General features: G+C 47.9%; 1 protein-coding gene across 1 annotated transcript in view; it reads left to right on the top strand.

The window, feature by feature from the left end:
- The first annotated feature begins 10,954 nt into the window (after positions 1–10,954).
- The window catches only part of G3BP1 (G3BP stress granule assembly factor 1), a 28,536-nt gene continuing 22,554 nt past the window's right edge, over positions 10,955–16,936 (top strand). The window contains exon 1 of the mRNA XM_004587514.3: positions 10,955–11,088. The gene's annotated coding sequence lies outside the window, so the exon portion shown is untranslated. The remainder of the gene's footprint in view (positions 11,089–16,936) is intronic.

The raw sequence follows: 16,936 nt of genomic DNA, 5'->3' as shown, positions 1-16,936 counted from the left end.
ATCACCTGCTGTCTTCCAGGGGCATTAGAGGGAGCTGGATGGGAAACTGAGTAGCCAGGACTTGGACCGATTCTCTGATATGGGACGCTGGTGGCAACATCCATCACAAGTGGGAGTTTAATCCACTGTGCCACCACGCCAGCCACAGATCCTTGTGTTAATTGGGATAAGGACAAGTCTCACATAATCTAAAATGTTTGATCTCCGAAGTTGAAAGTAGGGGCCAGCATTGTGGGCCGTTGTGGCCATTTGGGGCATGAACCAGCGCATGTAAAATCTGTTTCTCCCTCTCTCCATGCAATTCTGCCTCTCAAATGAATCTTTTTTTTTTCTGTCAATAGTAAAAGGGGTGAGTTTAATTCTGTCTAATGTTCTTAAAAGACAAGATAGAGTAAAAAATGCAGTCGATCTGATTATTGAACCCAAAATGGGTGCGTCTGACCTGACAAATTACTTACTTTGATGTTTATGGGTAGAGGCCGTTCAGGAATACTTCCATGGTGCAAATTACTCAAAGATGACCGTTGAATACCCCTGAGCTTTGCTCTAATGAAAGCACTATTCCCAGTTTCACATAGCCTCTGAGCCATCGTCCCGGGTCCCCAGTTCCCCAGTACAGAGCCAGGAGCATACTGACACTTCCCACCCTAACTTCCTTCCTGGCTTTGTGCTGTGCCTATCCTCATTCCTTCTTTCTTTTTTTATTTTAAATGTTTACAATGGCACGCTTTTATTCCACTCCGCTATGACAGGCTTAACACTATTGGATGAAGGTTTCAACAAATGGCAAGCAGGGAAATCGCCCCCTCCCCACTGCCGCCAATTTCTCCAGCGCGCAGACCAGGCTATAAACACTCATGAAATCTCCAGGTGTCCGTTTCCTTCATACGTTCCTGCATCACATATCTGATACTCTGTGTCAATTACCACAGAGCAGGGGAAGCATAAGATGTTTGTCTTTTTGGGACTGGCTTGATTCACTAAGGATGAAATAAAAGGGGTTCAAAGTAGAATGGAAGGGGCTCAGCGTGATGGTTTATTTGGCTAATCCTCCCCCTGCAAGCACCAGGATCCCATATGAGTGCCAGTTCATTTCCTGGCTGCTCCACTTGCCATCCAGTTCCCTGCCTGTGGCCTGGGAGAGCAGTGGAGGATGGCCCAAAGACTTGGGACCCTACATCCAAGTGGGAGACCCAAAAGAAGCTCCTGGGTCCTGGCTTCGGATCTGCTGAGCTCTGGTCATTTCAATAAAAATAACTCTTCAAAAGAAAGAAAAAAGTAGAACAGAGGTGACCAGAAAATAGAGCGAGTAACAGGGAGCGGAAGGAAGACGGAGGAAATGTTGATGAACAGGCTGTATAATAGGTTTTGGTGTCCTACTGCGTAATCAGGTGACTGTAAAACGTGGCAATGTACTGTGTGTTTTTAAAAAGGGCAGATCCCTGGAGAGATGATTTACAATGTTTGCAACATGAAGACAGGACAAATGTTTGAAGAGAGAGCTGTTTGCCCCAGCTGGAACATTCCACAAAATATGCACATATCAAGACATCACATGATACCTTATAGACATGTATTATTTGTGTCAGCTACAAATAAGAGAAGGCTGAGACTTTCAGGCCTCATGCTAGATTCATTGGCTTTTAATTTCAACATCTATTTCAGTCCTTGGTCCCTCCTTCCTTGGGTTTGGAAAACCACTGGCTGAGGAAAGTCATTGTTGGAATATAGGAGACCTTTTTGAGGAAGTATACTGGTTATTTACTTGAAAGGCAGAGTTACAGAGAGAAGGAGAGAGGGAAAGAGTGTCAACATGCTCACCTCCAGCAACATCTGGGGCTGGGCTGATCCAAAGCCAGGAGCAGGGAGCTGCTTTTTTATGTCTTACATGGGTGAGCAGCCCAAGCACATGGGCCATCTTCTATTGCTTTCTCAGGCCATAAACAGGGAGCTGGATTGGAAGTGGAACGATGGGACTCAGAGTGGTGCCCATGGGGGATGCTAGCACCACAGAGAGAGCTTAAATAGGCTACAACATGGTGCTAGCCCCATGGCTGTTGATTTATTCTGTTTCAATTATCCTTTTTGCCTGCACTGGCGCTTTCTGTATCCTTTCAGTACTGTTTCCCTTTTGCTCAATGGCAGGATAAACCTTGGCAGGAAAGCCTTGAAGAAACACTGAAGGAGGCAAGATCTTCCTTCTTGGTGCCACCTGGCTTTTGCAGGATGCATGCCAGTTTCTGCAGTTGGTTTCCCCATACAAGGCTTCTGCTGTGGTTGGGGGCCAGCTGCACCCTGGGCCAACACCTTCCCCCTAGTACCCTACCTCCGTGGATGGATTTACATCAGTGTGTCCAGTGAAATACCTTTCTGTGAGTAGCTTTTCTGGGCACCATCAAGGGTAGATTTCCAGTCCGATGGTGGATTTTTAGCAGGTGTCACCAGCACAGCACCACACCACCACTTCTGTGCCTTCACTGGGATACAGCTGGGTCCTCTCCAATAGCATGTAGACCTTAGCCCAAAGTGAGCGTAGGAGCTTCACCTTGACACACACTATCTTAGCCTCATGGGCAATAGCTGCCGCTGGTATTTGCTATTCTTAAATTTCTTAAAGTTCTCATTGCTTCTTCCTAGCCACTCCTTCCTTACTGTAATCCCATTATACACTTAACATTTTTCTGTCTTAAATTATACTGTGGTTTCTGATTGGGCCCAGGCTCAAACAGGGAATGGCAATAGCTGCCTACTGTAGTTGAGGGAAGAAAATGCTAGGTCCACTCTTTTTTTTTTTTTAAAGATTTAATTTTATTCGAAAGGCAAATTTACAAAAGAGGCAAAAAGATCTTCTGCCTACTGGTTTACTCCCCAAGTGACTGCAATGGCTTGGAGTTGAGCCAATCCGAAGCCAGGAATTTCTTCCAGGTTTCCCAAGTGGGCTTTCCAGGGCTTTGGGCCATCCTCCACTGCTTTTCCAGGCCACAAGCAGGGAGCTGGATGGGAAGTGGAGCTGCTGGGGCATGAACTGGCACCCATATGGGATCCCGGTGCGTGCAAGGCAAGGATTTAGCCACTTGAGCCATCACGCCGAGCCCACTAGGTTCACTCTTGAGCCACGTTTTAGCAACACAAGTGGAAGAACTCAGTCTAGGCCAGCCCCAGTTCCTGGCCCACTTTTAGCATGCCACATGGAAGGGGTGTGGATTATAAAACCTGTCTTAACTGGCTTGAATGTGGTAGCAAAATACCACACCCTGGTGGGGCTTAGGCAACACACATTTTTTTCTTACCGTCCTGAATGCTGCGAAGTCAAATCAAAGTGTTGCCCCACTCATCACTGACAAAAACCTTCATTTATCCTCACTACCAGGGTTGCCATCTTGCTATGCGCTATGCTCTTGTACTGTGGGAAGTGAGCATTCCTTCTAATTTTATTAAAGACTTACTTATTTGAAAGGCAGAATTATAGATTGAGAGAGATCTTGCATCTGTTGGTTCACTCCTCAGGTGGCTGCAGCAGCTGAGGCTGGTTTGGTACAAAGACAGGATCCAGGAACTTCATCCAGGTCTCCCATGTGGGTACAGGGGCTCAAGTACTTGAGCCATCTTCTACTGCTGTCCCAGGCATATTAGCAGGAAGCTGGATTGGAAATGGAGCAGCCAGGACTCTAACTGGTGCCCATGTTGGATGTCAGCACTTCAGGCAACAGTTTCATAAGCCATACCATAATGCTTTCTCCTTCTTTTTAGAAAATGTTCTTCTATGTATAATTTGAAAGGCAAAATGATATTACACTTGATCTTAGCCAAAAGACCGAGAAGTAAAGTCAGAGTGATACACAGAAAGAGAGAGAGAGAAAAAAGTCTTTTTTTAGAGGATAATTTTATTTATTTTATTTATTAATTTTTATTATTAATTACATTGCATTATGTGACACAGTTTTATAGGTACTGGGATTCCCCCCACCCATCCCCAAGAGAGAGAGAAATCTTTATGTTTGGACTCACTCCTCAAATGACAACAATGACAAGGACTAGTGAGGCCAAAGCCAGGAGCCTAGGACTGGGCCTTCCACATGGGTGGCAGGGTCCCAAGTACCAAGCTAATCCTCTTCTGCTTCCTGAGACACAGCAGGGAGCTGAGTGGAAGTGAAGCAGCTGGGAATTGGCATTCTGCCCTTGTGTGCTTGCATGACTCCTGCTGGTTCTTTTGGGGAAGACCAGAGGCTAGTCGAGCCTGCCCTGAGCCACCACCAGGCCTGTGCCAAGCTGTGAATGGAACTGTGACACGTGCACAGTGGCTGACACTGACCCCGGCAGAATCCCAGTTGCGTGGCTAGCTGTCTCCACTGCAGCGGCTTTTGCGACAAGCACAAGGTGGTAGTGGGCGGCAGCAGGCGCCCTTGAGTGGTTTCGGCGGCTAGCAGTGAGTGGTGGCTGCTGCTCCCTGCCACAGCAGGCCTGGGTACATCATTGCTTTCTCAGGCCATAAACAGGAAGCTGAATGGAAAGTGATGCAGCTGGGACACAAGCATATGAGATGCCGACGCTTAAAGGTGGAGGATAAGCCTGTTGAGCCATTGTGCTGGCCTCTAGTTGGCATTTTAAATGTGTAGGTGGCACATGTTGCTTAATTTGCTAGATGTTCCTTTCCATTGGCAAAAAATGCTCTTGGAGATTTATAGTTTATAATATTATTGCATATGTTTTAAAATGTACAGGAGTAGATAAATACATATACGAGCACATGGATGAACTAGTACTATCTTAAATTATTGCAAAAAACCCTCTCTAGTATGGATATATTTAAAGCTATTCCTTTGGGCTAGTCTCCTGGCACTGTGGGTCAAGCTGCTGCCTGTGACAGCGGCATCCCACTCGATCACCAGCTGAAGTCTTGGCTGTTCTACTTCTGATCCAGCTCCCTTCTACAGTGCCTGGGAAGGCTGCAATGGTGGCTCAAGTGCCTGGGCTCCTGGTGCCCATGGGGAGACCTAGATGGAGTTCATGGCTCCTGGCTTCCAAAAGGCTCAGCTCCTGTCATTGTGGCCATTTGGAGAGTGAACCAAAAGATGATATAACTACATAACTCGGTCTTAAAATAAGTAAAATAAACAAAAAACTTTACAAAAAACTATTCCGAACTGACATTTAGGTTCTTTTTCTCAGTATTATAATAGTAGTATAATGAATACCTTTGCTCTCTTTGTACATGTGGAAGTGTGTCCACAGGGTGGATATCAAACAGTAGAATTTCTGCATAGGTGGTACAGAGTTATATTTTCATGGATGTTTTCAAATTTCTCAGGAAAAGGCCAAGTTATTTATTATCTCATACTTGGATTATGAAAGAAACCTATTTCCCCATGCCTCTGCTGATATTTGATTTTTTTTTGTAATTTGATGAGTGAACAGTTATTTCTTTTGCTTTGATTTTTGCATCTGTTGAGATGAGCTGTTTGAGGATTAGGTGAGCTTTGCTCAGACCTCCTTCTTTCTGAGGTGAATTTGGGTTATAACGCTACAAACTTGTTTCTGGATACTAGTTGTGCCACTTGAAAGCTATGAAATCCCATTCCAGACATCCTCACTTTCTACAGCCACAAAGCTGAGTTAATACTTCACAGAGGTTTCATGAGAGTAAGTTGGAAACTGCCTGGTGTCATGCCTGTCCAGCAGGAGGTGTTGGGTGTATGACACATTGTTTCCTGTTGTCTAGCCCATACTCAGGGCTAGCTGTAAAGAGTTCTGTGCAGGTGCCACCACACCCGAGAGAACAAAGGGGAAAACCACCCCACTCTTTCAGGGGTTTCTAACACCACATCTCATTTTATTTATTTTTTAATCGGAAAGTCAGATTTAAAGAGAGAAGGGGGAGACAGAGCAAGATCTTCCATTCACTCTAATAACGAAGGAGCTGAGTCAATCTGAAGCCAGGAGCCAGGAGCTTCTTCCGGGTCTCCCACACGGGTGCAGGGTCCCAAGGCTTTGGGTCGTCCTCGACTGCATTCCCAGGCCACAAGCAGGGAGCTGGATGGGAAACGGGCCTGCTGGAACACGAATCGGTGCCCACATGGGATCCTGGCATGGGCAAGGTGAGAACTTTAGCCACTAGTATACTGTGCTAGGCCCCCATGTCCCGTTTTTATAATGAGCTATATTCTTTACTGGGCAATAGTGACAAGTGGATGAAAAAACATGGACTTGAAGCCTTAGTTTCTGTTATTAGGCCTAATGCATGTCACTTGAGGCAAGTGACTTAGCCTCTTGGAGCCTGCGTCTGTATTGCAGAAATGGGAAAAGGGATTGTCCTGAACATGAATGCTGCTTGCAAACAGCATGAACAACATGTGTGTGACTGACTCATGGTGGGGGTGACTTTGAGGTGGGGGTGGGGTGGTGTGTTTGCAAATGGTCAATATTCAAGGGAGGAGTGAATCCATTTAGGCATGCATTTCCAAGCCAGAAAAGGGGTTTTTGGATCTTTTTTGTGGTAAGCAACAAATGGAAAGGAAGTTAGCTGACTGGGAAGACATGGATTAAAAATTTGAAGTCTCATTTTCAAAAATTTCTCATGCACCTTCCTAAAAGGCATAATTTGGTGTGTCACCCTATTTGTATTTAAAACTCAAAGTTTCTGTATTATAGTTCCTTATGTTACTATTAAAATTTATACTTAATAGTTTTTTTTTTAATATAGGGTTTTTTTCGGTTACACAGTATCAAAGATTCTAGACTGGTTAAAAAGTATCCTGGCCAAAGTTCATTTCCCTGTTATTAATAATTAACAGTTGCTTGTGAGCCTTTCCAAACGTGTGCATGTTCTGCCAAACATACAACAAATGTATATTGCCAAACAGCAGTCATATGTCCATTAATAATCATCCTGTTTTTACAGAAATGTGAGTACACTTTTCCCATTGTTCTGCACTCGAGTTTCTTTATTCATTCACGCCTCTTGGTGCCCACCCCGTAACTGAGTAGGTAAATCTACTCTCACTTCTGTGTGGCTGCCTGACTGTCCACTGTGAATGTACTGTATCCAATGAGTGCCAGGCTTCGGGTCTTTGCTGCGTCCTGCAAACCACGCTGTAGTGAATGGTATACTTTGTTCACAAAGAGTTTTAACTTTTAAAGAAACACACACACATTGTTAGTCATCCTTCATGTACAATTAACTGTATTTGGGGGGTGGGAAATGATCTGCTATTCTCAGGAACATTCCTTACATAGTATTTTCACTTCCTGAACGGAACTGCATTTTCTGGGGTAGGTCTTGCCCACCATGCTTCTTCTTACCCTGATTGTCAGACTTTTGAGGGGAAAATTGGCAGAGAAATGTGAAGTAGTAGCCTAGAGGTGTGTGTAGATTTTGGGTGGCAGTGGAGGAAACCAGGGACTCCTGCTGAGAGGATTAGATGAGGGTTTCTCAGCCGTGACACTACAGGCTGTTTGGGTGGGGACTCTCTCCTGGGCAGCCCTGCCTTCCACTCACTGGATGTCAGCAGCCCCTCTGCCCCCACACCACTGCGCTAGACAGTTCACAGGCAATGATCATTCAGGATGGAGGTGGGGAGACCACCCCAAAAGGCTGCCAACCTGCCCTTTCATCTGGCATGCACCACCTGGGGGATCTTGCTGGCATTCTGCCCCTGGTAATCCAGTTCCCCTTCCTTTTCTTTCTTCTACTTCCCATTACACAACACAGAGGAGTACAGTCTCATTGAAAAGCTTTTCAGTAATACATTGCTTTCATCACACTCAACCTAGGGGATTGTCTTTGCGTAATGACTATTATTTTAAGTGTGCTGCCCTCCCTACATAGTTACTTAATTTACAGGAATCAGGAGTTTATGCACTGTGTGGTTTACTGAATGCTAATCCAGTTGACAATTAGAGTGTGCTTTATAGCTGTAAAAGTCTATCTCTTAAAAAAAAACATTGCATTGCATAGTATTTTGGGTGCTTATCATCTTAGTTTGTCTATTGAGGAACATTTAAGTTTACAATTTTTAGTTATTCTAACAATGCCCTAGTGAACGCCTTGGTACGGTACATGTCTTTGTAAATAAAAGTGGCGATCAGCCAAGCAGAGGTACAATTTTGGGGAAGGACTATTTTGATACTGTTAGAGCCGTAGCAATGAAACTCCCTTGCTGGGTCTCCTATCACAGTCTACCTGGGTTAAATTACCAATCTGTGGGCCCTGTGCAGTGGCCTAGTGGCTAAAGTCCTCGCCTTGAACGCGCTGGGATCCCATATGGGCGGGCGCCAGTTCTAATCCCGGCAGCTCCACTTCCCATCCATCTCCCTGCTTGTGGCCTGGGAAAGCAGTGGAGGACGGTCCAACGCTTTGGGACCCTGCACCGTGTGGGAGACCCGGAAGAAGTTCCTGGTTCCTGGCTTCGGATCGGCTCAGCACCGGCTGCTGCAGCTCACTTGGGGAGTGAATCATCGGACGGAAGATCTTCCCCTCTGTCTCTCCTCCTCTCTGTATATCTGACTCTGTAATAATAAATAAATCTTATAAAAAATTACCAATTTGAAAATTTTGTCCATCTGTTCTTATTAGTTTTTCAGTTTGGAGTCATCTTGTAAACCACAAATCTCAATTGTGCTCGAGTGCCTTGCTGGGTTCTTGCTCTGCTGCCTTTTCCCCCCTATGAATACAGTAATTACATATTCCCTTTTTTCTCCATTTTTTATTTGGATGATAGATACACAAATCTTCATCCACTGTTTCACTCTTTAAACACCAATACAGACAGCCTGGACTAGCCAGGTTGGAAGCCAGGAGCCCAGAATGTAGAATCCAGGTCAGGTTCCCCGGAGGACAGGCACCATCCATCGTCTGGCAGGAAGCTCTCACTGGAGGTGGACCCAGGACTGGAACCCAGGCACTGGAATGTGGGATATGGCCCCTTGCAACAGGCTTCTTAAGAGCTGTGTCCAACACCAGCCCTCCCGTTCCTCCCGCAGCGCTGACTCTCGGGAGCGTGAAGTATGAGCATGTAAGACCAGCGTCCGAATCTACAGGAAGAGATGAGCAAGGGTCTCTGCATGCAGCCCACCCAACTGCGGCTGTCCAGGAACCCGGTGACAGGAGGAGGACGCAACAGCTGAAAGTCAGGCTATTACACCTGGTGGAGGCTGGAGAGGAGCCCTGACGTGCAAGTGTCTGACCCGGAAGTGATTTCCAGAGTGCAGACAACAGTCCTTGGACGTATAACTGTTTAGTTTAGTCTTGATGTCACCAGGAAATTAAAAAGAACCACAACTGGTTACTATGCGAGAAGCAGGTGAAGGGAATTGTAGGTTAAGCGACGAGAAGCTGAAACTGTGCTTGCACATGTACATTTAACTGTTAAGTCTCTCCATAAAGGTTTAGACTTTACTGTTAAAACAAAACAAACAAACGAAAAAAAAAAAACCACCTGATAGTCCTAAACTCTTTCAAAGGCCTTCCAGGTGCTAGCTCTCCACTGCCCTCAGATTAAAGTCCAAATTCCTTCCCATGGCTAACATCTCAGTTTCTTCCTCAGCTCCAGGAAGCTAGCGGCTTCTCTCCCCCAGGACCGAGAGCCCCTGGAAGTCCGTCCCTTGGTTTTGGGAGTACCCTGCGCGGTGCAGCACCCCATGTTCCGTGGTGTGGGCGAGGGTGCACAGGCATCATCTTGGATCCATGCTTTTGGCGCTCAGTTAATGCCGAACGAGGGACGCTCAAGCGAGCGTGAATCCGGGAGGACCAGAAACGCGAGGCGGTGCGGCCCTCGGGTGCCGCCCCATTGCTCCAGGCGCGTCGGTCTCCCAGCTGGGCCGGTCTGCTTGGCGTCTCTCTCCGGCAACAGAGCCGCTCCACGCGCGTCATTTCCAAATTTCTCAAGAGCAGCTTAGAGGGTCACATGTCTGGGGAGGAGGACAGACCGGGGCGGGTCAGTCCCCAGCCTGTTGGATCTGATGCTCGTGGCGGCCAACAGAGGTCCCGACCCAAGGTCGAGGACTCCAGGGCAGAGGGCAGAGCAGAAGCCGCGGGCAACCCCAGGGTGTGGACGAGTCGTCGAGGGGCGTAGGAGGGACACGGCGATGACAATGGTGGGAAAGCCAGGAGGCTGCATCGGGCCCACATGAGCCGCAGCTCGCTCGCGCTAAGGGCCCGCGTGGGATGCGCGTCCTCACGCCTAACGGCCGTCGCACCTGCCGCAGCGCTGCGACACCCGGCGTTTCCAACGAGCGCGGCCCGCTTGGTTCGGTCTTCATCGCGGCTCGCCAGTTGTGCTGACTCACGGGCGAGGGCCACCAAGTGCCGTGAAGAAATAGAGTTGTAATTCGGGAAGAATTAAAAAAAGAAAGAAAAAAAAGGAGGGGAGGGGGCTTTGCCACTTGGTTTCCTGGGTAGTAAACTGAAGAAAAAAGTAAAGGAGGGGGACCTCGGGAGCCGGAGCCAGCAACTGAAAGAAGAGGACTGGAACCGGAGCATGCCCAGCCGCTAAGCGCCCCTGAGGGCACGGCAGCCAGGGCCTCGGTCTCCACGTCAATCAGGTCCTCCCGAGGCTGCTATTGGCCAGGTGCTTCCATGGCCTCCAAATTGCCCACCTCCCAGCTGCTCGGGGTTTACTTCCCCAAAGTACACGGGCCCCACCTTGTGGGGCAACCGCTCCTGCATGGAAAACGCGAAGGAGGCCTAGCCAATGAGAGCAGTTCCGGACAGATATTGGCTGCCTTGGGCATCGGTCAAAGAACTTCCCACCCTCCTTTCCACGTTACCTTTCAGTCATTGGGCCCTCAGAGTGCCAATCTGTTACTAGGGAAACGGGATCGTTACGGTCTCATAGGTGTGAGTCAAAGCCAATCAAGAGCCACGCCTTCAGCCAGAGTCCGTATCCAATTGCTGGCCGAAGTGCCCAGAGGACGCAGTCGGGATTGGTCGTTCTCTCGCCTGGCCTGGCCACAACAAGTTAGGCTGAGTCGCGATTATAAAGACCGGCGGCGGAGCACGCGTGTGTTCGGACGCAGTTGCGTGAGCGTTTTCTCCTTCCCTTCGTGCGGTGGAGCAAAGCTCGTTCCTCTCCCGCCCCCTCAGCCGCGCCGGTACGTCGGGGTGTGGGCGGGGCGGGGTGGCTTGAGGTCGGGGACGAGCCGGGGCGGCGGGGAGCGAGAAGGGAAACCCGCAAAACGGCCGCACGGGGCGCGTCCCCCACCCCACCCCCACCCCCACCCAACGGCCGTCGGCGCGCGCGGCGCAGCTCCGCGGCTTCCCCGCCCCGTGGCTGGAGCGCGTGGCCGCGTTCTCCGCGTGCGCGTCTAACGGCCACGCGAGGCAGGAGCGAGCTGCGACTGCCGCCTCCCGAATGCCCAGTGTGATCTCCCGGGCCTTGGGGTGGGGGTGGGGGGGTCCCCGCGCTGCCGGCCCCAGCCACGCGCCCTCGCCGTCTTGCATGGCTTGGAGCAGAGGCTCTGCCTCGCCCGGGATTCTGGAGGAAGCTTCCATGTAGGAACAGCACCCAAGCGCCACGAGAGTCGGCTCGCCAAGCAGAATTGGCGCGGCTGGGTGGCGCGGGCGGGGACATTGGAAATGTGCGGTCCGCATGGCCGCTGAGCTCCGGGTGCCCGCCTCACTGTGGGGAGGTATGTGAGCGCCCGGAGTGGCGGAGGGCGGCGCAGGCCCACGGACGGAAGGGGCAGGTGTTAGGGAGAACCCCGGCTTGCGCGGGCTCCCGGTCCCCCACTAGCCCGTGCGCGTCCTGGGCACCTTTGCCCCTTGGAGCACTTGTGCCTTGGCGAGGCCCCATGCGCGGTGCGCGGCGGGGGCCCGAGTGCGCATGAGCTCGGGCTGGGAGTGGGATTGCCACAAAGGGAAGGGCGTTTGGGGCTTCGTGCCTGCAGGTACTCGTATAGACAGTAGAAATGCCGCCTTTGCAGCTTTTGGTGGAAATAGAAACCTTAGTAAACGTGGGATGAAGGCCAGGGTGTCCCTCGTCGGGTGTGTGAAGCTGTTAGCGGTGTGATGGGGAATTCCCGCCAGCAGGAAGGGAGTCAGGCTCTGATGGTCAGTTTTTTTGTTTTGTTTTTTTTGCGTGTAAGGAGGTTTTGGGGGCAAAAAGATGCTTGACAAATTTAGTTTAAGAGGTGTGAGATGGAGATTGCTCCCAGCACCTGTGGTTTGAAATTTGAGTGGGAAGCATAGCACCCAGTTACATTGTAACCTTGGTCGTGGCTGGGAGAATCCAAGGTAGACGAGTGTCTGCAGCAAGGCTCCTGGATGTAGGCAAGGACCAGGCGGACACGTTTCTTGATTTTTAAAAGCTGGGAACTCCTCGGCTTAGTGAAATGTTTTTCATCCGGCAGGTCTTTAGCATTCATTTTAGCTCACGGATAGCTTAATTTTAGGGAAAAAATCCCCCTTGGGAGGGGGATTAAAAATCCGGAGGAACCTTAATATTTGTGTGTTTTCTGTAACAGGTACTTTCCCTTGTGTTAACAGAAGGTAGCAATAGTCAAAAGTAATTTTGGGTACAAGCGCCTGCCTTTGGTGTTGCTGTAAGTAATGAATGTGTCCTTTACGGTATAACATTGTTTCCCTTGGAACACCTCTTGTAGCAACTCGAGTTACCTGCATTTTAACTAGAGACTTAATATGAGCCAAAAATTTAAATTGCCTCATGTTGAAATATTAAAGTGATCTATATTTAGATATTAAGCTAATATTACTCTTTGAAGTAAAAACATATCAGAATGAGATGATCTTACTAACTAAAGGAAAATTTACTTTGCCTTCGAATATTTTTACAAAGGAAAGGACTGCTCCTGACTTCAGCAAGTGGTCAGGAGTCACAATTATGTAATTGTTGGACAAATTCGCACTCCAGTTGAGGATTCGTGCCTTCTTTCTGAACAAGTCAGTTAAAGTAACTTGTGATGTCAGTCAGTACTGGGCTCTCCCCACTTTCCAGTGAAGTGATGGGCTGCTTCTCTTGCAGGGCAGTACTTAATCTGTTTTTGTTCCAACAGGTAGACTAGTAGGCAGGAAATTTACATCTCACTTAGTTTTTGTTCTTGGTGACAGTCCTCCTGGGAGACATTAGGAGATTTTGGTAATGATTGTGACATATTTAATATACCTGATGAGGTTTTTAGACTTCAGTACTTTACAGAGAGAGTAAGGGGCACAAATTAACTTTCCATTTTCATAGATTTGTAATGGTGTCAAGTTGCAGTGTAAGGCCTGTTGATGACTAAAATTCATTTTTTTGTAATTTTTTTTACAATAAAACTGTGTACTTTAATACAGAATTCATACAGACACTATCTGCTCATGAATTATATTGTGCTTTTTGACTGCCTTGGACAAAACTATTGGTTTTGTAAAGAGGGAAAGTTATCAAAAGAAGATTTGTCAGCTGGGAAGAACCTGGATTGTCCTTCCAAGTCCTGGGGTTAAATTTAGACTCAGCAGCTATAATCTCACTTGCAGTTAGGGATCGCATTGTGACAGTTAACTGTCTGAGAAGTCAGCCTTGTGGCCTGCCGGGAAGTCTGCATTGCAGCTAAGGTGCTGTGGCAAGGCAGGGGTTACCCACACATGGAGGTGACAAGTGCTTTACGCAGCGAAAGCAGTGAAATATATCAGGCTGGGCTTTGGGGTTGTGGTATGTTGGCATTCAGCAAAAAGTACGGGTGAAAGAGGATTCAGAGAAAGCAGTCTGGATTCCTGGCTAGACCCCTTGCTTAGAACACACCTGTGTCTGGGATCATCAGACCTTTTTTTTTTTTTTTTTTTTAAGGATTTTGAAAATTTATTTGAAAGAGAAAATCAGAGACCGAGGTCTTCTGTGCGCAGGAACCCTAAGAGATGCCAGTGCAGCTGAAGGTTGCTTTACTAGCTAAGCCATGGCTATGCTCCCCCTCCACCCCCTATTTTTCCCCTAATGTTTTTCTGTTTCAGCGTTGTATCCAAGATGTGTGTGCCTATGTTGGCCTTTGGTCCTCCATCTTCTGATCTACCACAGCTTGTTTCCTTTGTCTTTCTTGACTTTATCATTTAAAACATTGTTTAAAGAATTTGAGAGAGCGTTTCCATCTGGGGGTTTATTCCCAGATCCCAGCATTGGTCAGTGCTGAGACCTGGGGATAGTGGGCACCAAGTGCCTTGGACCATCACTGCTGTTTTCAGGGAGTAGGCAGCAGAGCCCAGGCAACCCTGGGGATGCAGTAGGTGGACCAGTAATACCCCTGCTGTCCACCTCAGTGCTGTTGGTCTCATTTGGGTTTGTTCACATTTTGGGTAAGACTGCCGCAGAGGTGACTTAACACTTAACATACCGCAGAATATCATGACTGACAGGATATAACTGCCATCTATTTTTTTTTTTTTAAGATTTATTTTATTTTTACTGAAAAGTCAAATATACAGAATGCAGGAGAGACAGAGAGGAAGATCTTCGAACTGATGATTCACTCCCCAGGTGACCGCAATGGCTGGAGCTGCGCTGATCTGAAGCTGGGCACCAGGAACCTCCTCTGGGTCTCCTACATGGGTGCAGGGTCCCAAGGCTTTGGACCGTCCTCGACTACTTTAACAGGTCACAAGCAGCAGGGAGCTGGATGGAAAGTGGGGCTGCAGGGATTAGAACTGCTGCCCATATGGGATCCTGGTGCATTTAAGGTGAAGACTTTAGCCGCTACTCTATCATGCTGGACGTGTTAGCTTCTCTTACTTATTTTTTAAAGATTTATTTATTTTATTGCAAGGTCAGATCTATAGAGAGGAGGATCTTCCATCTGATGATTCACTCCCCTAGTAGCCACAATGTCCGGAGCTGAGCCAATCCAAAGACAGGAGACTCTTCCGAGTCTCCCACGTGGGTGCAAGGTCCCAAGACTGTGGGCCTGCTTTCCCAGGCCACAAGTAGGGAGCTGGATGGAAAGTGGAGCTGCCAGGATTAGAATCGTCACCCATATGGGATCCCAGCACGTTCAAGGCGAGTACTTTAGCCACTAGGCCAATGCACCAGGCCCCTCTTTTTTTATGGCTTATTCATTTTTATTTGAAAGAATATACAGAAAGAAAGGGAGAGACAGGTCTTCCATCTGTTGGTTTACTCCCAAGATGGCAGCAGTGGCCTCAGCTGAGCCAAAGCAAGGATCCAGGAGCTTGTTCGAGTCTCAGAGTGGGTGCAGGACACCAAAGGCCATCCTCTGCTGCTCCCAGGTCACAGGCTGGAAGCTGACAGGGAAGTGGGACAGTCAGGATACGCACTGGCACCCATGTAGAACTCTGGTGGATGCTAGGCCAGGGGATAGCCACTTGGCTGTTGTGTTGGACCCTCTTCATTGCATAGATAAAGTTTATGACTCCTTTCTCCTTCCTTGAGATGAAATTTTTTAGTTTATTTAAAAGACAGGAAGAGGGTGTTAATATAATTTAATTTTTTAAGGATTTATTTTTATTGGAAAGGCTTGGTGCACAGAGCCTGTAATAACACGCGTGGACGTCCGTGTTGGTGAGATAGCCAAAGTTTAGTAGTGGCATCAGGCTTTTATAGACTGAGGGTTACATAGGGTAAGGGAGGATGTTTTGAGTAGCTTACGTAGTTCCCATAAACCTCCCGTAACCCATCAGTTGTTTTCACACCCTTGTTTGAAACTCTTTGTATAGCCTATGAAGTGTTCTCATTCAGATAATATCCAATGGGTTGTTCTCATACAAATGATATCTAATCATTTGTCATCCTTCAAACTATCTTTCTTTTGTGTATCCCATCTAATGTTGTCATTCAAATAATATCCAATCAGTTGTTCTCATACAAATGATATCCAGTTTTCATCCTTTCTACAGGAAACTGGATGGGAAGTGGGGCAGTTGGGACACAAATTGGCATCTATATGGGATCCCGCACTTGCAAGGTGAGGGTTTAGCCATTGTGCGGTGCCTGACACCCATATGCTCACATCTTGGTTAGGCTGAAACCAGGACTCTGGAATTCAATTTCAGATCTCTTGGGTGGATGACAGGAACCTGGGTAGTTGAACATGCTTCCTTCTAGGGTTAGCTGGAAGCTAGAGTCCAGGTGGGACTCTGATGTAGAATGTGCTGTCCTAAGCTGTGTCCTAAGCCATTCCAAATCCAGCCCAGTCTCATACCCACAAGCATCAGTGAATGTGTCGTCTAAATCCCCCTGTACCTACTTTTTGCCCCCAGCCCACCCAGTTATATGCTAGCAGATATACATATTAGTAGCAATTTGGTCTGTTTCCAGCTTTTTCTGCCTATTACAAACAAACGTTGTAGGCAGTCTTATAAGGATGCTCATTGCTCTTAATAGTGGAGTGCCTGATCATGTTTGATGTTTGCTTACTTTGTGCAGAAACTGTCGGGTGACTTCTCCAGATGGGCTACGTTGTTTCACCTTCTCAGCAGTGAGAAGAGCCGCGTGTGCTGGGTGGGCAGGGTGTGGGCAGTGACAGGTGTGTGCTGGTTCCTGGTCTTGGTGTGCTTTGCTGTGGTCACTGACGAGTGGCAGCAGGCTTCCTTTCCATCTTCTGATGGGCAGGCCGTGTAGATGCTCAGTTTTACGTTATTTATATTTTTCTGTGTGCAACTTTTTGTTTAAGAATTACATATTTTATTGGAAAGGCATTTATACAGAGAGCAGGAGAGACAGAAAGATCTTCCATCGATGATTCACTGCCCAAGTGACTGCAACAGCTAGAGCTGAGCCGATCTGAAGCCAGGAGCCCAAAGCGTCCTCTGGGTCTTCCACGTGGGTGCAGGGTCCCAAGGCTTCAGATTGTCCTCAGCTGTTTTCCCAGGCCAGAAGCAGGGAGCTGGATTAGTAGTGGAGCATCCAGGATAGAAACTGACACCCATATGGGTTGCTGGCGCCACGGATGGAGGGTGAGCTTGCCGCAGCACCAGCCCTTCCCATTCCATTTTCTT

Source organism: Ochotona princeps, chromosome 19 (genome assembly GCF_030435755.1).
Source record: "Ochotona princeps isolate mOchPri1 chromosome 19, mOchPri1.hap1, whole genome shotgun sequence".
Taxonomy (NCBI): Eukaryota; Metazoa; Chordata; class Mammalia; order Lagomorpha; family Ochotonidae; genus Ochotona; species Ochotona princeps.
This window is presented reverse-complemented; position numbering and strand designations above follow the sequence as displayed.